Raw genomic sequence first — 25016 nt, 5'->3', positions numbered from 1 at the left:
GAATCCCAAGTTCCGTTGACCTTTTTGAACCTGAAAATTGTGTTAGTTTCTCTATGAGATAGTAAAAGAAGGTTCAAATTGAACAGCTGCTGTCAACGGCCATTCTAAGCTGAATGTGCCTGCTCTCGTCAGATCGCAGCAGCAATGCAGCTTAAGGCTTGGCAAGTACCAGCATGGGAGACTGGCTGGGAATCCCAAGTTCCGTTGACCTTTTTGAACCTGAAAATTGTGTTAGTTTCTCTATGAGATAGTAAAAGAAGGTTCAAATTGAACAGCTGCTGTCAACGGCCATTCTAAGCTGAATGTGCCTGCTCTCGTCAGATCGCAGCAGCAATGCAGCTTAAGGCTTGGCAAGTACCAGCATGGGAGACTGGCTGGGAATCCCAAGTTCCGTTGACCTTTTTGAACCTGAAAATTGTGTTAGTTTCTATGTCAAAGATGGTAAAAGAAGGTTCAAATTGAACAGCTGCTGTCAACGGCCATTCTAAGCTGAATGTGCCTGCTCTCGTCAGATCGCAGCAGCAATGCAGCTTAAGGCTTGGCAAGTACCAGCATGGGAGACTGGCTGGGAATCCCAAGTTCCGTTGGCCTTTTTGAACCTGAAAATTGTGTTAGTTTCTCTATGAGATAGTAAAAGAAGGTTCAAATTGAACAGCTGCTGTCAACAGCCATTCTAAGCTGAATGTGCCTGCTCTCGTCAGATCGCAGCAGCAATGCAGCTTAAGGCTTGGCAAGTACCAGCATGGGAGACTGGCTGGGAATCCCAAGTTCCGTTGACCTTTTTGAACATGAAAATTGTGTTAGTTTCTCTATGAGATAGTAAAAGAAGGTTCAAATTGAACAGCTGCTGTCAACGGCCATTCTAAGCTGAATGTGCCTGCTCTCGTCAGATCGCAGCAGCAATGCAGCTTAAGGCTTGGCAAGTACCAGCATGGGAGACTGGCTGGGAATCCCAAGTTCCGTTGACCTTTTTGAACCTGAAAATTGTGTTAGTTTCTATGTCAAAGATGGTAAAAGAAGGTTCAAATTGAACAGCTGCTGTCAACGGCCATTCTAAGCTGAATGTGCCTGCTCTCGTCAGATTGCAGCAGCAATGCAGCTTAAGGCTTGGCAAGTACCAGCATGGGAGACTGGCTGGGAATCCCAAGTTCCGTTGCCCTTTTTGAACCTGAAAATTGTGTTAGTTTCTATGTCAAAGATGGTAAAAGAAGGTTCAAATTGAACAGCTGCTGTCAACGGCCATTCTAAGCTGAATGTGCCTGCTCTCGTCATATCGCAGCAGCAATGCAGCTTAAGGCTTGGCAAGTACCAGCATGGGAGCCTGGATGGGAATCCTAAGTTCTGTTGACCTTTTTGAACCTTAAAATTGTGTTAGTTTCTCTATGAGATAGTAAAAGAAGGTTCAAATTGAACAGCTGCTGTCAACGGCCATTCTAAGCTGAATGTGCCTGCTCTCGTCAGATTGCAGCAGCAATGCAGCTTAAGGCTTGGCAAGTACCAGCATGGGAGACTGGCTGGGAATCCCGAGTTCCGTTGACCTTTTTGAACATGAAAATTGTGTTAGTTTCTATGTCAAAGATGGTAAAAGAAGGTTCAAATTGAACAGCTGCTGTCAACGGCCATTCTAAGCTGAATGTGCCTGCACTCGTCAGATCGCAGCAGCAATGCAGCTTAAGGCTTGGCAAGTACCAGCATGGGAGACTGGCTGGGAATCCCAAGTTCCGTTGACCTTTTTCAACCTGAAAATTGTGTTAGTTTCTATGTCAAAGATGGTAAAAGAAGGTTCAAATTGAACAGCTGCTGTCAACGGCCATTCTAAGCTGAATGTGCCTGCTCTCGTCAGATCGCAGCAGCAATGCAGCTTAAGGCTTGGCAAGTACCAGCATGGGAGACTGGCTGGGAATCCCAAGTTCCGTTGGCCTTTTTGAACCTGAAAATTGTGTTAGTTTCTCTATGAGATAGTAAAAGAAGGTTCAAATTGAACAGCTGCTGTCAACAGCCATTCTAAGCTGAATGTGCCTGCTCTCGTCAGATCGCAGCAGCAATGCAGCTTAAGGCTTGGCAAGTACCAGCATGGGAGACTGGCTGGGAATCCCAAGTTCCGTTGACCTTTTTGAACCTGAAAATTGTGTTAGTTTCTCTATGAGATAGTAAAAGAAGGTTCAAATTGAACAGCTGCTGTCAACGGCCATTCTAAGCTGAATGTGCCTGCTCTCGTCAGATCGCAGCAGCAATGCAGCTTAAGGCTTGGCAAGTACCAGCATGGGAGACTGGCTGGGAATCCCAAGTTCCTTTGACCTTTTTGAACCTGAAAATTGTGTTAGTTTCTATGTCAAAGATGGTAAAAGAAGGTTCAAATTGAACAGCTGCTGTCAATGGCCATTCTAAGTTGAATGTGCCTGCTCTCGTCAGATCGCAGCAGCAATGCAGCTTAAGGCTTGACAAGTACCAGCATGGGAGACTGGCTGGGAATCCCAAGTTCCGTTGACCTTTTTGAACCTGAAAATTGTGTTAGTTTCTCTATGAGATAGTAAAAGAAGGTTCAAATTGAACAGCTGCTGTCAACGGCCATTCTAAGCTGAATGTGCCTGCTCTCGTCAGATCGCAGCAGCAATGCAGCTTAAGGCTTGGCAAGTACCAGCATGGGAGACTGGCTGGGAATCCCAAGTTCCGTTGACCTTTTTGAACCTGAAAATTGTGTTAGTTTCTATGTCAAAGATGGTAAAAGAAGGTTCAAATTGAACAGCTGCTGTCAACGACCATTCTAAGCTGAATGTGCCTGCTCTCGTCAGATCGCAGCAGCAATGCAGCTTAAGGCTTGGCAAGTACCAGCATGGGAGACTGGCTGGGAATCCCAAGTTCCGTTGACCTTTTTGAACCTTAAAATTGTGTTAGTTTCTCTATGAGATAGTAAAAGAAGGTTCAAATTGAACAGCTGCTGTCAACGGCCATTCTAAGCTGAATGTGCCTGCTCTCGTCAGATCGCAGCAGCAATGCAGCTTAAGGCTTGGCAAGTACCAGCATGGGAGACTGGCTGGGAATCCTAAGTTCCGTTGACCTTTTTGAACCTGAAAATTGTGTTAGTTTCTCTATGTGATAGTAAAAGAAGGTTCAAATTGAACAGCTGCTGTCAACGGCCATTCTAAGCTGAATGTGCCTGCTCTCGTCAGATCGCAGCAGCAATGCAGCTTAAGGCTTGGCAAGTACCAGCATGGGAGACTGGCTGGGAATCCCAAGTTCCTTTGACCTTTTTGAACCTGAAAATTGTGTTAGTTTCTATGTCAAAGATGGTAAAAGAAGGTTCAAATTGAACAGCTGCTGTCAATGGCCATTCTAAGCTGAATGTGCCTGCTCTCGTCAGATCGCAGCAGCAATGCAGCTTAAGGCTTGGCAAGTACCAGCATGGGAGACTGGCTGGGAATCCCAAGTTCCGTTGACCTTTTTGAACCTGAAAATTGTGTTAGTTTCTCTATGAGATAGTAAAAGAAGGTTCAAATTGAACAGCTGCTGTCAACGGCCATTCTAAGCTGAATGTGCCTGCTCTCGTCAGATCGCAGCAGCAATGCAGCTTAAGGCTTGGCAAGTACCAGCATGGGAGACTGGCTGGGAATCCCAAGTTCCTTTGACATTTTTGAACCTGAAAATTGTGTTAGTTTCTATGTCAAAGATGGTAAAAGAAGGTTCAAATTGAACAGCTGCTGTCAACGGCCATTCTAAGCTGAATGTGCCTGCTCTCGTCAGATCGCAGCAGCAATGCAGCTTAAGGCTTGGCAAGTACCAGCATGGGAGACTGGCTGGGAATCCCAAGTTCCGTTGACCTTTTTGAACCTGAAAATTGTGTTAGTTTCTCTATGAGATAGTAAAAGAAGGTTCAAATTGAACAGCTGCTGTCAACGGCCATTCTAAGCTGAATGTGCCTGCTCTCGTCAGATCGCAGCAGCAATGCAGCTTAAGGCTTGGCAAGTACCAGCATGGGAGACTGGCTGGGAATCCCAAGTTCCGTTGACCTTTTTGAACCTGAAAATTGTGTTAGTTTCTATGTCAAAGATGGTAAAAGAAGGTTCAAATTGAACAGCTGCTGTCAACGGCCATTCTAAGCTGAATGTGCCTGCTCTCGTCAGATCGCAGCAGCAATGCAGCTTAAGGCTTGGCAAGTACCAGCATGGGAGACTGGCTGGGAATCCCAAGTTCCGTTGACCTTTTTGAACCTGAAAATTGTGTTAGTTTCTCTATGAGATAGTAAAAGAAGGTTCAAATTGAACAGCTGCTGTCAACGGCCATTCTAAGCTGAATGTGCCTGCTCTCGTCAGATCGCAGCAGCAATGCAGCTTAAGGCTTGGCAAGTACCAGCATGGGAGACTGGCTGGGAATCCCAAGTTCCGTTGACCTTTTTGAACCTGAAAATTGTGTTAGTTTCTATGTCAAAGATGGTAAAAGAAGGTTCAAATTGAACAGCTGCTGTCAACGGCCATTCTAAGCTGAATGTGCCTGCTCTCGTCAGATCGCAGCAGCAATGCAGCTTAAGGCTTGGCAAGTACCAGCATGGGAGACTGGCTGGGAATCCCAAGTTCCGTTGGCCTTTTTGAACCTGAAAATTGTGTTAGTTTCTCTATGAGATAGTAAAAGAAGGTTCAAATTGAACAGCTGCTGTCAACAGCCATTCTAAGCTGAATGTGCCTGCTCTCGTCAGATCGCAGCAGCAATGCAGCTTAAGGCTTGGCAAGTACCAGCATGGGAGACTGGCTGGGAATCCCAAGTTCCGTTGACCTTTTTGAACCTTTAAATTGTGTTAGTTTCTATGTCAAAGATGGTAAAAGAAGGTTCAAATTGAACAGCTGCTGTCAATGGCCATTCTAAGCTGAATGTGCCTGCTCTCGTCAGATCGCAGCAGCAATGCAGCTTAAGGCTTGGCAAGTACCAGCATGGGAGACTGGCTGGGAATCCCAAGTTCCTTTGACCTTTTTGAACCTGAAAATTGTGTTAGTTTCTATGTCAAAGATGGTAAAAGAAGGTTCAAATTGAACAGCTGCTGTCAACGGCCATTCTAAGCTGAATGTGCCTGCTCTCGTCAGATCGCAGCAGCAATGCAGCTTAAGGCTTGGCAAGTACCAGCATGGGAGACTGGCTGGGAATCCCAAGTTCCGTTGACCTTTTTGAACCTTAAAATTGTGTTAGTTTCTCTATGAGATAGTAAAAGAAGGTTCAAATTGAACAGCTGCTGTCAACGGCCATTCTAAGCTGAATGTGCCTGCTCTCGTCAGATCGCAGCAGCAATGCAGCTTAAGGCTTGGCAAGTACCAGCATGGGAGACTGGCTGGGAATCCCAAGTTCCGTTGACCTTTTTGAACCTGAAAATTCTGTTAGTTTCTATGTCAAAGATGGTAAAAGAAGGTTCAAATTGAACAGCTGCTGTCAACGGCCATTCTAAGCTGAATGTGCCTGCTCTCGTCAGATCGCAGCAGCAATGCAGCTTAAGGCTTGGCAAGTACCAGCATGGGAGACTGGCTGGGAATCCCAAGTTCCGTTGACCTTTTTGAACCTGAAAATTGTGTTAGTTTCTCTATGAGATAGTAAAAGAAGGTTCAAATTGAACAGCTGCTGTCAACGGCCATTCTAAGCTGAATGTGCCTGCTCTCGTCAGATCGCAGCAGCAATGCAGCTTAAGGCTTGGCAAGTACCAGCATGGGAGACTGGCTGGGAATCTTAAGTTCCGTTGACCTTTTTGAACCTGAAAATTGTGTTAGTTTCTCTATGAGATAGTAAAAGAAGGTTCAAATTGAACAGCTGCTGTCAACGGCCATTCTAAGCTGAATGTGCCTGCTCTCGTCAGATCGCAGCAGCAATGCAGCTTAAGGCTTGGCAAGTACCAGCATGGGAGACTGGCTGGGAATCCCAAGTTCCGTTGACCTTTTTGAACCTGAAAATTGTGTTAGTTTCTATGTCAAAGATGGTAAAAGAAGGTTCAAATTGAACAGCTGCTGTCAACGGCCATTCTAAGCTGAATGTGCCTGCTCTCGTCAGATCGCAGCAGCAATGCAGCTTAAGGCTTGGCAAGTACCAGCATGGGAGACTGGCTGGGAATCCCAAGTTCCGTTGGCCTTTTTGAACCTGAAAATTGTGTTAGTTTCTCTATGAGATAGTAAAAGAAGGTTCAAATTGAACAGCTGCTGTCAACAGCCATTCTAAGCTGAATGTGCCTGCTCTCGTCAGATCGCAGCAGCAATGCAGCTTAAGGCTTGGCAAGTACCAGCATGGGAGACTGGCTGGGAATCCCAAGTTCCGTTGACCTTTTTGAACATGAAAATTGTGTTAGTTTCTCTATGAGATAGTAAAAGAAGGTTCAAATTGAACAGCTGCTGTCAACGGCCATTCTAAGCTGAATGTGCCTGCTCTCGTCAGATCGCAGCAGCAATGCAGCTTAAGGCTTGGCAAGTACCAGCATGGGAGACTGGCTGGGAATCCCAAGTTCCGTTGACCTTTTTGAACCTGAAAATTGTGTTAGTTTCTATGTCAAAGATGGTAAAAGAAGGTTCAAATTGAACAGCTGCTGTCAACGGCCATTCTAAGCTGAATGTGCCTGCTCTCGTCAGATCGCAGCAGCAATGCAGCTTAAGGCTTGGCAAGTACCAGCATGGGAGACTGGCTGGGAATCCCAAGTTCCGTTGCCCTTTTTGAACCTGAAAATTGTGTTAGTTTCTATGTCAAAGATGGTAAAAGAAGGTTCAAATTGAACAGCTGCTGTCAACGGCCATTCTAAGCTGAATGTGCCTGCTCTCGTCATATCGCAGCAGCAATGCAGCTTAAGGCTTGGCAAGTACCAGCATGGGACCCTGGATGGGAATCCTAAGTTCTGTTGACCTTTTTGAACCTTAAAATTGTGTTAGTTTCTCTATGAGATAGTAAAAGAAGGTTCAAATTGAACAGCTGCTGTCAACGGCCATTCTAAGCTGAATGTGCCTGCTCTCGTCAGATCGCAGCAGCAATGCAGCTTAAGGCTTGGCAAGTACCAGCATGGGAGACTGGCTGGGAATCCCAAGTTCCGTTGACCTTTTTGAACCTGAAAATTGTGTTAGTTTCTCTATGAGATAGTAAAAGAAGGTTCAAATTGAACAGCTGCTGTCAACGGCCATTCTAAGCTGAATGTGCCTGCTCTCGTCAGATCGCAGCAGCAATGCAGCTTAAGGCTTGGCAAGTACCAGCATGGGAGACTGGCTGGGAATCCCAAGTTCCGTTGACCTTTTTGAACCTGAAAATTGTGTTAGTTTCTCTATGAGATAGTAAAAGAAGGTTCAAATTGAACAGCTGCTGTCAACGGCCATTCTAAGCTGAATGTGCCTGCTCTCGTCAGATCGCAGCAGCAATGCAGCTTAAGGCTTGGCAAGTACCAGCATGGGAGACTGGCTGGGAATCCCAAGTTCCGTTGACCTTTTTGAACCTGAAAATTGTGTTAGTTTCTCTATGAGATAGTAAAAGAAGGTTCAAATTGAACAGCTGCTGTCAACGGCCATTCTAAGCTGAATGTGCCTGCTCTCGTCAGATCGCAGCAGCAATGCAGCTTAAGGCTTGGCAAGTACCAGCATGGGAGACTGGCTGGGAATCCCAAGTTCCGTTGACCTTTTTGAACCTGAAAATTGTGTTAGTTTCTATGTCAAAGATGGTAAAAGAAGGTTCAAATTGAACAGCTGCTGTCAACGGCCATTCTAAGCTGAATGTGCCTGCTCTCGTCAGATCGCAGCAGCAATGCAGCTTAAGGCTTGGCAAGTACCAGCATGGGAGACTGGCTGGGAATCCTAAGTTCCCTTGACCTTTTTGAACCTGAAAATTGTGTTAGTTTCTCTATGAGATAGTAAAAGAAGGTTCAAATTGAACAGCTGCTGTCAACGGCCATTCTAAGCTGAATGTGCCTGCTCTCGTCAGATCGCAGCAGCAATGCAGCTTAAGGCTTGGCAAGTACCAGCATGGGAGACTGGCTGGGAATCCCAAGTTCCGTTGACCTTTTTGAACCTGAAAATTGTGTTAGTTTCTATGTCAAAGATGGTAAAAGAAGGTTCAAATTGAACAGCTGCTGTCAACGGCCATTCTAAGCTGAATGTGCCTGCTCTCGTCAGATCGCAGCAGCAATGCAGCTTAAGGCTTGGCAAGTACCAGCATGGGAGACTGGCTGGGAATCCTAAGTTCCCTTGACCTTTTTGAACCTGAAAATTGTGTTAGTTTCTCTATGAGATAGTAAAAGAAGGTTCAAATTGAACAGCTGCTGTCAACGGCCATTCTAAGCTGAATGTGCCTGCTCTCGTCAGATCGCAGCAGCAATGCAGCTTAAGGCTTGGCAAGTACCAGCATGGGAGACTGGCTGGGAATCCCAAGTTCCTTTGACCTTTTTGAACCTGAAAATTGTGTTAGTTTCTATGTCAAAGATGGTAAAAGAAGGTTCAAATTGAACAGCTGCTGTCAACGGCCATTCTAAGCTGAATGTGCCTGCTCTCGTCAGATCGCAGCAGCAATGCAGCTTAAGGCTTGGCAAGTACCAGCATGGGAGACTGGCTGGGAATCCCAAGTTCCTTTGACCTTTTTGAACCTGAAAATTGTGTTAGTTTCTATGTCAAAGATGGTAAAAGAAGGTTCAAATTGAACAGCTGCTGTCAACGGCCATTCTAAGCTGAATGTGCCTGCTCTCGTCAGATCGCAGCAGCAATGCAGCTTAAGGCTTGGCAAGTACCAGCATGGGAGACTGGCTGGGAATCCCAAGTTCCGTTGACCTTTTTGAACCTTAAAATTGTGTTAGTTTCTCTATGAGATAGTAAAAGAAGGTTCAAATTGAACAGCTGCTGTCAACGGCCATTCTAAGCTGAATGTGCCTGCTCTCGTCAGATCGCAGCAGCAATGCAGCTTAAGGCTTGGCAAGTACCAGCATGGGAGACTGGCTGGGAATCCCAAGTTCCGTTGACCTTTTTGAACCTGAAAATTGTGTTAGTTTCTATGTCAAAGATGGTAAAAGAAGGTTCAAATTGAACAGCTGCTGTCAACGGCCATTCTAAGCTGAATGTGCCTGCTCTCGTCAGATCGCAGCAGCAATGCAGCTTAAGGCTTGGCAAGTACCAGCATGGGAGACTGGCTGGGAATCCCAAGTTCCGTTGACCTTTTTGAACCTGAAAATTGTGTTAGTTTCTATGTCAAAGATGGTAAAAGAAGGTTCAAATTGAACAGCTGCTGTCAACGGCCATTCTAAGCTGAATGTGCCTGCTCTCGTCATATCGCAGCAGCAATGCAGCTTAAGGCTTGGCAAGTACCAGCATGGGAGCCTGGATGGGAATCCTAAGTTCTGTTGACCTTTTTGAACCTTAAAATTGTGTTAGTTTCTCTATGAGATAGTAAAAGAAGGTTCAAATTGAACAGCTGCTGTCAACGGCCATTCTAAGCTGAATGTGCCTGCTCTCGTCAGATTGCAGCAGCAATGCAGCTTAAGGCTTGGCAAGTACCAGCATGGGAGACTGGCTGGGAATCCCGAGTTCCGTTGACCTTTTTGAACATGAAAATTGTGTTAGTTTCTATGTCAAAGATGGTAAAAGAAGGTTCAAATTGAACAGCTGCTGTCAACGGCCATTCTAAGCTGAATGTGCCTGCACTCGTCAGATCGCAGCAGCAATGCAGCTTAAGGCTTGGCAAGTACCAGCATGGGAGACTGGCTGGGAATCCCAAGTTCCGTTGACCTTTTTGAACCTGAAAATTGTGTTAGTTTCTATGTCAAAGATGGTAAAAGAAGGTTCAAATTGAACAGCTGCTGTCAACGGCCATTCTAAGCTGAATGTGCCTGCTCTCGTCAGATCGCAGCAGCAATGCAGCTTAAGGCTTGGCAAGTACCAGCATGGGAGACTGGCTGGGAATCCCAAGTTCCGTTGGCCTTTTTGAACCTGAAAATTGTGTTAGTTTCTCTATGAGATAGTAAAAGAAGGTTCAAATTGAACAGCTGCTGTCAACAGCCATTCTAAGCTGAATGTGCCTGCTCTCGTCAGATCGCAGCAGCAATGCAGCTTAAGGCTTGGCAAGTACCAGCATGGGAGACTGGCTGGGAATCCCAAGTTCCGTTGACCTTTTTGAACCTGAAAATTGTGTTAGTTTCTCTATGAGATAGTAAAAGAAGGTTCAAATTGAACAGCTGCTGTCAACGGCCATTCTAAGCTGAATGTGCCTGCTCTCGTCAGATCGCAGCAGCAATGCAGCTTAAGGCTTGGCAAGTACCAGCATGGGAGACTGGCTGGGAATCCCAAGTTCCGTTGACCTTTTTGAACCTGAAAATTGTGTTAGTTTCTATGTCAAAGATGGTAAAAGAAGGTTCAAATTGAACAGCTGCTGTCAATGGCCATTCTAAGTTGAATGTGCCTGCTCTCGTCAGATCGCAGCAGCAATGCAGCTTAAGGCTTGACAAGTACCAGCATGGGAGACTGGCTGGGAATCCCAAGTTCCGTTGACCTTTTTGAACCTGAAAATTGTGTTAGTTTCTCTATGAGATAGTAAAAGAAGGTTCAAATTGAACAGCTGCTGTCAACGGCCATTCTAAGCTGAATGTGCCTGCTCTCGTCAGATCGCAGCAGCAATGCAGCTTAAGGCTTGGCAAGTACCAGCATGGGAGACTGGCTGGGAATCCCAAGTTCCGTTGACCTTTTTGAACCTGAAAATTGTGTTAGTTTCTATGTCAAAGATGGTAAAAGAAGGTTCAAATTGAACAGCTGCTGTCAACGACCATTCTAAGCTGAATGTGCCTGCTCTCGTCAGATCGCAGCAGCAATGCAGCTTAAGGCTTGGCAAGTACCAGCATGGGAGACTGGCTGGGAATCCCAAGTTCCGTTGACCTTTTTGAACCTTAAAATTGTGTTAGTTTCTCTATGAGATAGTAAAAGAAGGTTCAAATTGAACAGCTGCTGTCAACGGCCATTCTAAGCTGAATGTGCCTGCTCTCGTCAGATCGCAGCAGCAATGCAGCTTAAGGCTTGGCAAGTACCAGCATGGGAGACTGGCTGGGAATCCTAAGTTCCGTTGACCTTTTTGAACCTGAAAATTGTGTTAGTTTCTCTATGTGATAGTAAAAGAAGGTTCAAATTGAACAGCTGCTGTCAACGGCCATTCTAAGCTGAATGTGCCTGCTCTCGTCAGATCGCAGCAGCAATGCAGCTTAAGGCTTGGCAAGTACCAGCATGGGAGACTGGCTGGGAATCCCAAGTTCCTTTGACCTTTTTGAACCTGAAAATTGTGTTAGTTTCTATGTCAAAGATGGTAAAAGAAGGTTCAAATTGAACAGCTGCTGTCAATGGCCATTCTAAGCTGAATGTGCCTGCTCTCGTCAGATCGCAGCAGCAATGCAGCTTAAGGCTTGGCAAGTACCAGCATGGGAGACTGGCTGGGAATCCCAAGTTCCGTTGACCTTTTTGAACCTGAAAATTGTGTTAGTTTCTCTATGAGATAGTAAAAGAAGGTTCAAATTGAACAGCTGCTGTCAACGGCCATTCTAAGCTGAATGTGCCTGCTCTCGTCAGATCGCAGCAGCAATGCAGCTTAAGGCTTGGCAAGTACCAGCATGGGAGACTGGCTGGGAATCCCAAGTTCCTTTGACATTTTTGAACCTGAAAATTGTGTTAGTTTCTATGTCAAAGATGGTAAAAGAAGGTTCAAATTGAACAGCTGCTGTCAACGGCCATTCTAAGCTGAATGTGCCTGCTCTCGTCAGATCGCAGCAGCAATGCAGCTTAAGGCTTGGCAAGTACCAGCATGGGAGACTGGCTGGGAATCCCAAGTTCCGTTGACCTTTTTGAACCTGAAAATTGTGTTAGTTTCTCTATGAGATAGTAAAAGAAGGTTCAAATTGAACAGCTGCTGTCAACGGCCATTCTAAGCTGAATGTGCCTGCTCTCGTCAGATCGCAGCAGCAATGCAGCTTAAGGCTTGGCAAGTACCAGCATGGGAGACTGGCTGGGAATCCCAAGTTCCGTTGACCTTTTTGAACCTGAAAATTGTGTTAGTTTCTATGTCAAAGATGGTAAAAGAAGGTTCAAATTGAACAGCTGCTGTCAACGGCCATTCTAAGCTGAATGTGCCTGCTCTCGTCAGATCGCAGCAGCAATGCAGCTTAAGGCTTGGCAAGTACCAGCATGGGAGACTGGCTGGGAATCCCAAGTTCCGTTGACCTTTTTGAACCTGAAAATTGTGTTAGTTTCTCTATGAGATAGTAAAAGAAGGTTCAAATTGAACAGCTGCTGTCAACGGCCATTCTAAGCTGAATGTGCCTGCTCTCGTCAGATCGCAGCAGCAATGCAGCTTAAGGCTTGGCAAGTACCAGCATGGGAGACTGGCTGGGAATCCCAAGTTCCGTTGACCTTTTTGAACCTGAAAATTGTGTTAGTTTCTATGTCAAAGATGGTAAAAGAAGGTTCAAATTGAACAGCTGCTGTCAACGGCCATTCTAAGCTGAATGTGCCTGCTCTCGTCAGATCGCAGCAGCAATGCAGCTTAAGGCTTGGCAAGTACCAGCATGGGAGACTGGCTGGGAATCCCAAGTTCCGTTGGCCTTTTTGAACCTGAAAATTGTGTTAGTTTCTCTATGAGATAGTAAAAGAAGGTTCAAATTGAACAGCTGCTGTCAACAGCCATTCTAAGCTGAATGTGCCTGCTCTCGTCAGATCGCAGCAGCAATGCAGCTTAAGGCTTGGCAAGTACCAGCATGGGAGACTGGCTGGGAATCCCAAGTTCCGTTGACCTTTTTGAACCTTTAAATTGTGTTAGTTTCTATGTCAAAGATGGTAAAAGAAGGTTCAAATTGAACAGCTGCTGTCAACGGCCATTCTAAGCTGAATGTGCCTGCTCTCGTCAGATCGCAGCAGCAATGCAGCTTAAGGCTTGGCAAGTACCAGCATGGGAGACTGGCTGGGAATCCCAAGTTCCGTTGGCCTTTTTGAACCTGAATTGTGTTAGTTTCTCTATGAGATAGTAAAAGAAGGTTCAAATTGAACAGCTGCTGTCAACAGCCATTCTAAGCTGAATGTGCCTGCTCTCGTCAGATCGCAGCAGCAATGCAGCTTAAGGCTTGGCAAGTACCAGCATGGGAGACTGGCTGGGAATCCCAAGTTCCGTTGACCTTTTTGAACCTGAAAATTGTGTTAGTTTCTCTATGAGATTGTAAAAGAAGGTTCAAATTGAACCGCTGCTGTCAACGGCCATTCTAAGCTGAATGTGCCTGCTCTCGTCAGATCGCAGCAGCAATGCAGCTTAAGGCTTGGCAAGTACCAGCATGGGAGACTGGCTGGGAATCCCAAGTTCCGTTGACCTTTTTGAACCTGAAAATTGTGTTAGTTTCTATGTCAAAGATGGTAAAAGAAGGTTCAAATTGAACAGCTGCTGTCAACGGCCATTCTAAGCTGAATGTGCCTGCTCTCGTCAGATCGCAGCAGCAATGCAGCTTAAGGCTTGGCAAGTACCAGCATGGGAGACTGGCTGGGAATCCCAAGTTCCGTTGACCTTTTTGAACATGAAAATTGTGTTAGTTTCTATGTCAAAGATGGTAAAAGAAGGTTCAAATTGAACAGCTGCTGTCAACGGCCATTCTAAGCTGAATGTGCCTGCTCTCGTCAGATCGCAGCAGCAATGCAGCTTAAGGCTTGGCAAGTACCAGCATGGGAGACTGGCTGGGAATCCCAAGTTCCGTTGGCCTTTTTGAACCTGAAAATTGTGTTAGTTTCTCTATGAGATAGTAAAAGAAGGTTCAAATTGAACAGCTGCTGTCAACGGCCATTCTAAGCTGAATGTGCCTGCTCTCGTCAGATCGCAGCAGCAATGCAGCTTAAGGCTTGGCAAGTACCAGCATGGGAGACTGGCTGGGAATCCCAAGTTCCGTTGGCCTTTTTGAACCTGAATTGTGTTAGTTTCTCTATGAGATAGTAAAAGAAGGTTCAAATTGAACAGCTGCTGTCAACAGCCATTCTAAGCTGAATGTGCCTGCTCTCGTCAGATCGCAGCAGCAATGCAGCTTAAGGCTTGGCAAGTACCAGCATGGGAGACTGGCTGGGAATCCCAAGTTCCGTTGACCTTTTTGAACCTGAAAATTGTGTTAGTTTCTCTATGAGATTGTAAAAGAAGGTTCAAATTGAACCGCTGCTGTCAACGGCCATTCTAAGCTGAATGTGCCTGCTCTCGTCAGATCGCAGCAGCAATGCAGCTTAAGGCTTGGCAAGTACCAGCATGGGAGACTGGCTGGGAATCCCAAGTTCCGTTGACCTTTTTGAACCTGAAAATTGTGTTAGTTTCTATGTCAAAGATGGTAAAAGAAGGTTCAAATTGAACAGCTGCTGTCAACGGCCATTCTAAGCTGAATGTGCCTGCTCTCGTCAGATCGCAGCAGCAATGCAGCTTAAGGCTTGGCAAGTACCAGCATGGGAGACTGGCTGGGAATCCCAAGTTCCGTTGACCTTTTTGAACCTGAAAATTGTGTTAGTTTCTATGTCAAAGACGGTAAAAGAAGGTTCAAATTGAACAGCTGCTGTCAACGGCCATTCTAAGCTGAATGTGCCTGCTCTCGTCAGATCGCAGCAGCAATGCAGCTTAAGGCTTGGCAAGTACCAGCATGGGAGACTGGCTGGGAATCCCAAGTTCCGTTGGCCTTTTTGAACCTGAATTGTGTTAGTTTCTCTATGAGATAGTAAAAGAAGGTTCAAATTGAACAGCTGCTGTCAACAGCCATTCTAAGCTGAATGTGCCTGCTCTCGTCAGATCGCAGCAGCAATGCAGCTTAAGGCTTGGCAAGTACCAGCATGGGAGACTGGCTGGGAATCCCAAGTTCCGTTGACCTTTTTGAACCTGAAAATTGTGTTAGTTTCTATGTCAAAGATGGTAAAAGAAGGTTCAAATTGAACAGCTGCTGTCAACGGCCATTCTAAGCTGAATGTGCCTGCTCTCGTCAGATCGCAGCAGCAATGCAGCTTAAGGCTTGGCAAGTACCAGCATGGGAGACTGGCTGGGAATCCCAAGTTCCGTTGGCCTTTTTGAACCTGAAAATTGTGTTAGTTTCTCTATAATATAGTAAAAGAAGGTTCAAATTGAACAGCTGCTGTCAACGGCCATTCTAAGCTGAATGTGCCTGCTCTCGTCAGATCGCAGCAGCAATGCAGCTTAAGGCTTGGCAAGTACCAGCATGGGAGACTGGCTGGGAATCCCAAGTTCCGTTGACCTTTTTGAACCTGAAAATTGTGTTAGTTTCTCTATGAGATAGTAAAAGAAGGTTCAAATTGAACAGCTGCTGTCAACGGCCATTCTAAGCTGAATGTGCCTGCTCTCGTCAGAATGCAGCTTAAGGCTTGGCAAGTACCAGCATGGGAGACTGGCTGGGAATCCCAAGTTCCGTTGACCTTTTTGAACCTGAAAATTGTGTTAGTTTCTATGTCAAAGATGGTAAAAGAAGGTTCAAATTGAACAGCTGCTGTCAACGGCCATTCTAAGCTGAATGTGCCTGCTCTCGTCAGATCGCAGCAGCAATGCAGCTTAAGGCTTGGCAAGTACCAGCATGGGAGACTGGCTGGGAATCCCAAGTTCCGTTGACCTTTTTGAACCTGAAAATTGTGTTAGTTTCTCTATGAGATAGTAAAAGAAGGTTCAAATTGAACCGCTGCTGTCAACGGCCATTCTAAGCTGAATGTGCCTGCTCTCGTCAGATCGCAGCAGCAATGCAGCTTAAGGCTTGGCAAGTACCAGCATGGGAGACTGGCTGGGAATCCCAAGTTCCGTTGACCTTTTTGAACCTGAAAATTGTGTTAGTTTCTATGTCAAAGATGGTAAAAGAAGGTTCAAATTGAACAGCTGCTGTCAACAGCCATTCTAAGCTGAATGTGCCTGCTCTCGTCAGATCGCCGCAGCAATGCAGCTTAAGGCTTGGCAAGTACCAGCATGGGAGACTGGCTGGGAATCCCAAGTTCCGTTGACCTTTTTGAACCTGAAAATTGTGTTAGTTTCTATGTCAAAGATGGTAAAAGAAGGTTCAAATTGAACAGCTGCTGTCAACGGCCATTCTAAGCTGAATGTGCCTGCTCTCGTCAGATCGCAGCAGCAATGCAGCTTAAGGCTTGGCAAGTACCAGCATGGGAGACTGGCTGGGAATCCCAAGTTCCGTTGACCTTTTTGAACCTGAAAATTGTGTTAGTTTCTATGTCAAAGATGGTAAAAGAAGGTTCAAATTGAACAGCTGCTGTCAACGGCCATTCTAAGCTGAATGTGCCTGCTCTCGTCAGATCGCAGCAGCAATGCAGCTTAAGGCTTGGCAAGTACCAGCATGGGAGACTGGCTGGGAATCCCAAGTTCCGTTGACCTTTTTGAACCTGAAAATTGTGTTAGTTTCTCTATGAGATAGTAAAAGAAGGTTCAAATTAAACAGCTGCTGTCAACGGCCATTCTAAGCTGAATGTGCCTGCTCTCGTCAGATCGCAGCAGCAATGCAGCTTAAGGCTTGGCAAGTACCAGCATGGGAGACTGGCTGGGAATCCCAAGTTCCGTTGACCTTTTTGAACCTGAAAATTGTGTTAGTTTCTATGTCAAAGATGGTAAAAGAAGGTTCAAATTGAACAGCTGCTGTCAACGGCCATTCTAAGCTGAATGTGCCTGCTCTCGTCAGATCGCAGCAGCAATGCAGCTTAAGGCTTGGCAAGTACCAGCATGGGAGACTGGCTGGGAATCCCAAGTTCCGTTGGCCTTTTTGAACCTGAAAATTGTGTTAGTTTCTCTATGAGATAGTAAAAGAAGGTTCAAATTGAACAGCTGCTGTCAACAGCCATTCTAAGCTGAATGTGCCTGCTCTCGTCAGATCGCAGCAGCAATGCAGCTTAAGGCTTGGCAAGTACCAGCATGGGAGACTGGCTGGGAATCCCAAGTTCCGTTGACCTTTTTGAACCTTTAAATTGTGTTAGTTTCTATGTCAAAGATGGTAAAAGAAGGTTCAAATTGAACAGCTGCTGTCAATGGCCATTCTAAGCTGAATGTGCCTGCTCTCGTCAGATCGCAGCAGCAATGCAGCTTAAGGCTTGGCAAGTACCAGCATGGGAGACTGGCTGGGAATCCCAAGTTCCTTTGACCTTTTTGAACCTGAAAATTGTGTTAGTTTCTATGTCAAAGATGGTAAAAGAAGGTTCAAATTGAACAGCTGCTGTCAACGGCCATTCTAAGCTGAATGTGCCTGCTCTCGTCAGATCGCAGCAGCAATGCAGCTTAAGGCTTGGCAAGTACCAGCATGGGAGACTGGCTGGGAATCCCAAGTTCCGTTGACCTTTTTGAACCTTAAAATTGTGTTAGTTTCTCTATGAGATAGTAAAAGAAGGTTCAAATTGAACAGCTGCTGTCAACGGCCATTCTAAGCTGAATGTGCCTGCTCTCGTCAGATCGCAGCAGCAATGCAGCTTAAGGCTTGGCAAGTACCAGCATGGGAGACTGGCTGGGAATCACAAGTTCCGTTGACCTTTTTGAACCTGAAAATTGTGTTAGTTTCTATGTCAAAGATGGTAAAAGAAGGTTCAAATTGAACAGCTGCTGTCAACGGCCATTCTAAGCTGAATGTGCCTGCTCTCGTCAGATCGCAGCAGCAATGCAGCTTAAGGCTTGGCAAGTACCAGCATGGGAGACTGGCTGGGAATCCCAAGTTCCGTTGACCTTTTTGAACCTGAAAATTGTGTTAGTTTCTATGTCAAAGATGGTAAAAGAAGGTTCAAATTGAACAGCTGCTGTCAACGGCCATTCTAAGCTGAATGTGCCTGCTCTCGTCAGATCGCAGCAGCAATGCAGCTTAAGGCTTGGCAAGTACCAGCATGGGAGACTGGCTGGGAATCCCAAGTTCCGTTGACCTTTTTGAACCTGAAAATTGTGTTAGTTTCTCTATGAGATAGTAAAAGAAGGTTCAAATTGAACAGCTGCTGTCAACGGCCATTCTAAGCTGAATGTGCCTGCTCTCGTCAGATCGCAGCAGCAATGCAGCTTAAGGCTTGGCAAGTACCAGCATGGGAGACTGGCTGGGAATCTTAAGTTCCGTTGACCTTTTTGAACCTGAAAATTGTGTTAGTTTCTCTATGAGATAGTAAAAGAAGGTTCAAATTGAACAGCTGCTGTCAACGGCCATTCTAAGCTGAATGTGCCTGCTCTCGTCAGATCGCAGCAGCAATGCAGCTTAAGGCTTGGCAAGTACCAGCATGGGAGACTGGCTGGGAATCCCAAGTTCCGTTGACCTTTTTGAACCTGAAAATTGTGTTAGTTTCTATGTCAAAGATGGTAAAAGAAGGTTCAAATTGAACAGCTGCTGTCAACGGCCATTCTAAGCTGAATGTGCCTGCTCTTGTCAGATCGCAGCAGCAATGCAGCTTAAGGCTTGGCAAGTACCAGCATGGGAGACTGGCTGGGAATCCCAAGTTCCGTTGGCCTTTTTGAACCTGAAAATTGTGTTAGTTTCTCTATGAGATAGTAAAAGAAGGTTCAAATTGAACAGCTGCTGTCAACAGCCATTCTAAGCTGAATGTGCCTGCTCTCGTCAGATCGCAGCAGCAATGCAGCTTAAGGCTTGGCAAGTACCAGCATGGGAGACTGGCTGGGAATCCCAAGTTCCGTTGACCTTTTTGAACATGAAAATTGTGTTAGTTTCTCTATGAGATAGTAAAAGAAGGTTCAAATTGAACAGCTGCTGTCAACGGCCATTCTAAGCTGAATGTGCCTGCTCTCGTCAGATCGCAGCAGCAATGCAGCTTAAGGCTTGGCAAGTACCAGCATGGGAGACTGGCTGGGAATCCCAAGTTCCGTTGACCTTTTTGAACCTGAAAATTGTGTTAGTTTCTATGTCAAAGATGGTAAAAGAAGGTTCAAATTGAACAGCTGCTGTCAACGGCCATTCTAAGCTGAATGTGCCTGCTCTCGTCAGATCGCAGCAGCAATGCAGCTTAAGGCTTGGCAAGTACCAGCATGGGAGACTGGCTGGGAATCCCAAGTTCCGTTGCCCTTTTTGAACCTGAAAATTGTGTTAGTTTCTATGTCAAAGATGGTAAAAGAAGGTTCAAATTGAACAGCTGCTGTCAACGGCCATTCTAAGCTGAATGTGCCTGCTCTCGTCATATCGCAGCAGCAATGCAGCTTAAGGCTTGGCAAGTACCAGCATGGGAGCCTGGATGGGAATCCTAAGTTCTGTTGACCTTTTTGAACCTTAAAATTGTGTTAGTTTCTCTATGAGATAGTAAAAGAAGGTTCAAATTGAACAGCTGCTGTCAACGGCCATTCTAAGCTGAATGTGCCTGCTCTCGTCAGATTGCAGCAGCAATGCAGCTTAAGGCTTGGCAAGTACCAGCATGGGAGACTGGCTGGGAATCCCGAGTTCCGTTGACCTTTTTGAACATGAAAATTGTGTTAGTTTCTATGTCAAAGATGGTAAAAGAAGGTTCAAATTGAACAGCTGCTGTCAACGGCCATTCTAAGCTGAATGTGCCTGCACTCGTCAGATCGCAGCAGCAATGCAGCTTAAGGCTTGGCAAGTACCAGCATGGGAGACTGGCTGGGAATCCCAAGTTCCGTTGACCTTTTTGAACCTGAAAATTGTGTTAGTTTCTATGTCAAAGATGGTAAAAGAAGGTTCAAATTGAACAGCTGCTGTCAACGGCCATTCTAAGCTGAATGTGCCTGCTCTCGTCAGATCGCAGCAGCAATGCAGCTTAAGGCTTGGCAAGTACCAGCATGGGAGACTGGCTGGGAATCCCAAGTTCCGTTGGCCTTTTTGAACCTGAAAATTGTGTTAGTTTCTCTATGAGATAGTAAAAGAAGGTTCAAATTGAACAGCTGCTGTCAACGGCCATTCTAAGCTGAATGTGCCTGCTCTCGTCAGATCGCAGCAGCAATGCAGCTTAAGGCTTGGCAAGTACCAGCATGGGAGACTGGCTGGGAATCCCAAGTTCCTTTGACCTTTTTGAACCTGAAAATTGTGTTAGTTTCTATGTCAAAGATGGTAAAAGAAGGTTCAAATTGAACAGCTGCTGTCAATGGCCATTCTAAGCTGAATGTGCCTGCTCTCGTCAGATCGCAGCAGCAATGCAGCTTAAGGCTTGGCAAGTACCAGCATGGGAGACTGGCTGGGAATCCCAAGTTCCGTTGACCTTTTTGAACCTGAAAATTGTGTTAGTTTCTCTATGAGATAGTAAAAGAAGGTTCAAATTGAACAGCTGCTGTCAACGGCCATTCTAAGCTGAATGTGCCTGCTCTCGTCAGATCGCAGCAGCAATGCAGCTTAAGGCTTGGCAAGTACCAGCATGGGAGACTGGCTGGGAATCCCAAGTTCCTTTGACATTTTTGAACCTGAAAATTGTGTTAGTTTCTATGTCAAAGATGGTAAAAGAAGGTTCAAATTGAACAGCTGCTGTCAACGGCCATTCTAAGCTGAATGTGCCTGCACTCGTCAGATCGCAGCAGCAATGCAGCTTAAGGCTTGGCAAGTACCAGCATGGGAGACTGGCTGGGAATCCCAAGTTCCGTTGACCTTTTTGAACCTGAAAATTGTGTTAGTTTCTATGTCAAAGATGGTAAAAGAAGGTTCAAATTGAACAGCTGCTGTCAACGGCCATTCTAAGCTGAATGTGCCTGCTCTCGTCAGATCGCAGCAGCAATGCAGCTTAAGGCTTGGCAAGTACCAGCATGGGAGACTGGCTGGGAATCCCAAGTTCCGTTGGCCTTTTTGAACCTGAAAATTGTGTTAGTTTCTCTATGAGATAGTAAAAGAAGGTTCAAATTGAACAGCTGCTGTCAACGGCCATTCTAAGCTGAATGTGCCTGCTCTCGTCAGATCGCAGCAGCAATGCAGCTTAAGGCTTGGCAAGTACCAGCATGGGAGACTGGCTGGGAATCCCAAGTTCCTTTGACCTTTTTGAACCTGAAAATTGTGTTAGTTTCTATGTCAAAGATGGTAAAAGAAGGTTCAAATTGAACAGCTGCTGTCAATGGCCATTCTAAGCTGAATGTGCCTGCTCTCGTCAGATCGCAGCAGCAATGCAGCTTAAGGCTTGGCAAGTACCAGCATGGGAGACTGGCTGGGAATCCCAAGTTCCGTTGACCTTTTTGAACCTGAAAATTGTGTTAGTTTCTCTATGAGATAGTAAAAGAAGGTTCAAATTGAACAGCTGCTGTCAACGGCCATTCTAAGCTGAATGTGCCTGCTCTCGTCAGATCGCAGCAGCAATGCAGCTTAAGGCTTGGCAAGTACCAGCATGGGAGACTGGCTGGGAATCCCAAGTTCCGTTGACCTTTTTGAACCTGAAAATTGTGTTAGTTTCTCTATGAGATAGTAAAAGAAGGTTCAAATTGAACAGCTGCTGTCAACGGCCATTCTAAGCTGAATGTGCCTGCTCTCGTCAGATCGCAGCAGCAATGCAGCTTAAGGCTTGGCAAGTACCAGCATGGGAGACTGGCTGGGAATCCCAAGTTCCGTTGACCTTTTTGAACCTGAAAATTGTGTTAGTTTCTATGTCAAAGATGGTAAAAGAAGGTTCAAATTGAACAGCTGCTGTCAACGGCCATTCTAAGCTGAATGTGCCTGCTCTCGTCAGATCGCAGCAGCAATGCAGCTTAAGGCTTGGCAAGTACCAGCATGGGAGACTGGCTGGGAATCCCAAGTTCCGTTGACCTTTTTGAACCTGAAAATCGTGTTAGTTTCTATGTCAAAGATGGTAAAAGAAGGTTCAAATTGAACAGCTGCTGTCAACGGCCATTCTAACCTGAATGTGCCTGCTCTCGTCAGATCGCAGCAGCAATGCAGCTTAAGGCTTGGCAAGTACCAGCTTGGGAGACTGGCTGGGAATCCCAAGTTCCGTTGGCCTTTTTGAACCTGAAAATTGTGTTAGTTTCTCTATGAGATAGTAAAAGAAGGTTCAAATTGAACAGCTGCTGTCAACGGCCATTCTAAGCTGAATGTGCCTGCTCTCGTCAGATCGCAGCAGCAATGCAGCTTAAGGCTTGGCAAGTACCAGCATGGGAGACTGGCTGGGAATCCCAAGTTCCGTTGACCTTTTTGAACCTGAAAATTGTGTTAGTTTCTCTATGAGATAGTAAAAGAAGGTTCAAATTGAACAGCTGCTGTCAACGGCCATTCTAAGCTGAATGTGCCTGCTCTCGTCAGATCGCAGCAGCAATGCAGCTTAAGGCTTGGCAAGTACCAGCATGGGAGACTGGCTGGGAATCCCAAGTTCCGTTGACCTTTTTGAACCTGAAAATTGTGTTAGTTTCTATGTCAAAGATGGTAAAAGAAGGTTCAAATTGAACAGCTGCTGTCAACGGCCATTCTAAGCTGAATGTGCCTGCTCTCGTCAGATCGCAGCAGCAATGCAGCTTAAGGCTTGGCAAGTACCAGCATGGGAGACTGGCTGGGAATCCCAAGTTCCGTTGGCCTTTTTGAACCTGAATTGTGTTAGTTTCTCTATGAGATAGTAAAAGAAGGTTCAAATTGAACAGCTGCTGTCAACAGCCATTCTAAGCTGAATGTGCCTGCTCTCGTCAGATCGCAGCAGCAATGCAGCTTAAGGCTTGGCAAGTACCAGCATGGGAGACTGGCTGGGAATCCCAAGTTCCGTTGACCTTTTTGAACCTGAAAATTGTGTTAGTTTCTCTATGAGATTGTAAAAGAAGGTTCAAATTGAACCGCTGCTGTCAACGGCCATTCTAAGCTGAATGTGCCTGCTCTCGTCAGATCGCAGCAGCAATGCAGCTTAAGGCTTGGCAAGTACCAGCATGGGAGACTGGCTGGGAATCCCAAGTTCCGTTGACCTTTTTGAACCTGAAAATTGTGTTAGTTTCTATGTCAAAGATGGTAAAAGAAGGTTCAAATTGAACAGCTGCTGTCAACGGCCATTCTAAGCTGAATGTGCCTGCTCTCGTCAGATCGCAGCAGCAATGCAGCTTAAGGCTTGGCAAGTACCAGCATGGGAGACTGGCTGGGAATCCCAAGTTCCGTTGACCTTTTTGAACATGAAAATTGTGTTAGTTTCTATGTCAAAGATGGTAAAAGAAGGTTCAAATTGAACAGCTGCTGTCAACGGCCATTCTAAGCTGAATGTGCCTGCTCTCGTCAGATCGCAGCAGCAATGCAGCTTAAGGCTTGGCAAGTACCAGCATGGGAGACTGGCTGGGAATCCCAAGTTCCGTTGGCCTTTTTGAACCTGAAAATTGTGTTAGTTTCTCTATGAGATAGTAAAAGAAGGTTCAAATTGAACAGCTGCTGTCAACAGCCATTCTAAGCTGAATGTGCCTGCTCTCGTCAGATCGCAGCAGCAATGCAGCTTAAGGCTTGGCAAGTACCAGCATGGGAGACTGGCTGGGAATCCCAAGTTCCGTTGACCTTTTTGAACATGAAAATTGTGTTAGTTTCTCTATGAGATAGTAAAAGAAGGTTCAAATTGAACAGCTGCTGTCAACGGCCATTCTAAGCTGAATGTGCCTGCTCTCGTCAGATCGCAGCAGCAATGCAGCTTAAGGCTTGGCAAGTACCAGCATGGGAGACTGGCTGGGAATCCCAAGTTCCGTTGACCTTTTTGAACCTGAAAATTGTGTTAGTTTCTATGTCAAAGATGGTAAAAGAAGGTTCAAATTGAACAGCTGCTGTCAACGGCCATTCTAAGCTGAATGTGCCTGCTCTCGTCAGATCGCAGCAGCAATGCAGCTTAAGGCTTGGCAAGTACCAGCATGGGAGACTGGCTGGGAATCCCAAGTTCCGTTGCCCTTTTTGAACCTGAAAATTGTGTTAGTTTCTATGTCAAAGATGGTAAAAGAAGGTTCAAATTGAACAGCTGCTGTCAACGGCCATTCTAAGCTGAATGTGCCTGCTCTCGTCATATCGCAGCAGCAATGCAGCTTAAGGCTTGGCAAGTACCAGCATGGGAGCCTGGATGGGAATCCTAAGTTCTGTTGACCTTTTTGAACCTTAAAATTGTGTTAGTTTCTCTATGAGATAGTAAAAGAAGGTTCAAATTGAACAGCTGCTGTCAACGGCCATTCTAAGCTGAATGTGCCTGCTCTCGTCAGATTGCAGCAGCAATGCAGCTTAAGGCTTGGCAAGTACCAGCATGGGAGACTGGCTGGGAATCCCGAGTTCCGTTGACCTTTTTGAACATGAAAATTGTGTTAGTTTCTATGTCAAAGATGGTAAAAGAAGGTTCAAATTGAACAGCTGCTGTCAACGGCCATTCTAAGCTGAATGTGCCTGCACTCGTCAGATCGCAGCAGCAATGCAGCTTAAGGCTTGGCAAGTACCAGCATGGGAGACTGGCTGGGAATCCCAAGTTCCGTTGACCTTTTTGAACCTGAAAATTGTGTTAGTTTCTATGTCAAAGATGGTAAAAGAAGGTTCAAATTGAACAGCTGCTGTCAACGGCCATTCTAAGCTGAATGTGCCTGCTCTCGTCAGATCGCAGCAGCAATGCAGCTTAAGGCTTGGCAAGTACCAGCATGGGAGACTGGCTGGGAATCCCAAGTTCCGTTGGCCTTTTTGAACCTGAAAATTGTGTTAGTTTCTCTATGAGATAGTAAAAGAAGGTTCAAATTGAACAGCTGCTGTCAACGGCCATTCTAAGCTGAATGTGCCTGCTCTCGTCAGATCGCAGCAGCAATGCAGCTTAAGGCTTGGCAAGTACCAGCATGGGAGACTGGCTGGGAATCCCAAGTTCCTTTGACCTTTTTGAACCTGAAAATTGTGTTAGTTTCTATGTCAAAGATGGTAAAAGAAGGTTCAAATTGTACAGCTGCTGTCAATGGCCATTCTAAGCTGAATGTGCCTGCTCTCGTCAGATCGCAGCAGCAATGCAGCTTAAGGCTTGGCAAGTACCAGCATGGGAGACTGGCTGGGAATCCCAAGTTCCGTTGACCTTTTTGAACCTGAAAATTGTGTTAGTTTCTCTATGAGATAGTAAAAGAAGGTTCAAATTGAACAGCTGCTGTCAACGGCCATTCTAAGCTGAATGTGCCTGCTCTCGTCAGATCGCAGCAGCAAT

The 25016-nt window shown here is 45.8% G+C and overlaps 17 pseudogenes; all 17 read left to right on the top strand.

Moving 5' to 3' along the window:
* The first annotated feature begins 19643 nt into the window (after positions 1-19643).
* On the top strand, positions 19644-19762 carry LOC140110075 (5S ribosomal RNA; annotated as a pseudogene).
* An 832-nt stretch (positions 19763-20594) lies between these two features.
* On the top strand, positions 20595-20713 carry LOC140110074 (5S ribosomal RNA; annotated as a pseudogene).
* An 830-nt stretch (positions 20714-21543) lies between these two features.
* On the top strand, positions 21544-21662 carry LOC140109727 (5S ribosomal RNA; annotated as a pseudogene).
* A 72-nt stretch (positions 21663-21734) lies between these two features.
* LOC140109703 (5S ribosomal RNA) lies at positions 21735-21853 on the top strand (annotated as a pseudogene).
* Positions 21854-21923: 70 nt separating this feature from the next.
* Positions 21924-22042, top strand: LOC140109726 (5S ribosomal RNA; annotated as a pseudogene).
* A 70-nt stretch (positions 22043-22112) lies between these two features.
* Positions 22113-22231, top strand: LOC140109725 (5S ribosomal RNA; annotated as a pseudogene).
* A 72-nt stretch (positions 22232-22303) lies between these two features.
* Positions 22304-22422, top strand: LOC140110072 (5S ribosomal RNA; annotated as a pseudogene).
* Positions 22423-22490: 68 nt separating this feature from the next.
* Positions 22491-22609, top strand: LOC140110245 (5S ribosomal RNA; annotated as a pseudogene).
* A 70-nt stretch (positions 22610-22679) lies between these two features.
* Positions 22680-22798, top strand: LOC140109724 (5S ribosomal RNA; annotated as a pseudogene).
* Positions 22799-22870: 72 nt separating this feature from the next.
* Positions 22871-22989, top strand: LOC140109721 (5S ribosomal RNA; annotated as a pseudogene).
* A 72-nt stretch (positions 22990-23061) lies between these two features.
* LOC140110071 (5S ribosomal RNA) lies at positions 23062-23180 on the top strand (annotated as a pseudogene).
* Positions 23181-23250: 70 nt separating this feature from the next.
* Positions 23251-23369, top strand: LOC140110244 (5S ribosomal RNA; annotated as a pseudogene).
* A 70-nt stretch (positions 23370-23439) lies between these two features.
* Positions 23440-23558, top strand: LOC140109709 (5S ribosomal RNA; annotated as a pseudogene).
* A 452-nt stretch (positions 23559-24010) lies between these two features.
* LOC140109625 (5S ribosomal RNA) lies at positions 24011-24129 on the top strand (annotated as a pseudogene).
* Positions 24130-24201: 72 nt separating this feature from the next.
* Positions 24202-24320, top strand: LOC140110181 (5S ribosomal RNA; annotated as a pseudogene).
* A 72-nt stretch (positions 24321-24392) lies between these two features.
* On the top strand, positions 24393-24511 carry LOC140110070 (5S ribosomal RNA; annotated as a pseudogene).
* A 261-nt stretch (positions 24512-24772) lies between these two features.
* On the top strand, positions 24773-24891 carry LOC140110117 (5S ribosomal RNA; annotated as a pseudogene).
* The last annotated feature ends 125 nt before the right edge of the window (positions 24892-25016 follow it).

Source organism: Engystomops pustulosus, unplaced genomic scaffold, assembly GCF_040894005.1.
Source record: "Engystomops pustulosus unplaced genomic scaffold, aEngPut4.maternal MAT_SCAFFOLD_235, whole genome shotgun sequence".
Lineage (NCBI taxonomy): Eukaryota > Metazoa > Chordata > Amphibia > Anura > Leptodactylidae > Engystomops > Engystomops pustulosus.
Note: the sequence above shows the minus strand (reverse complement) of the source record. Positions and strands in the feature narration are given on the sequence as shown.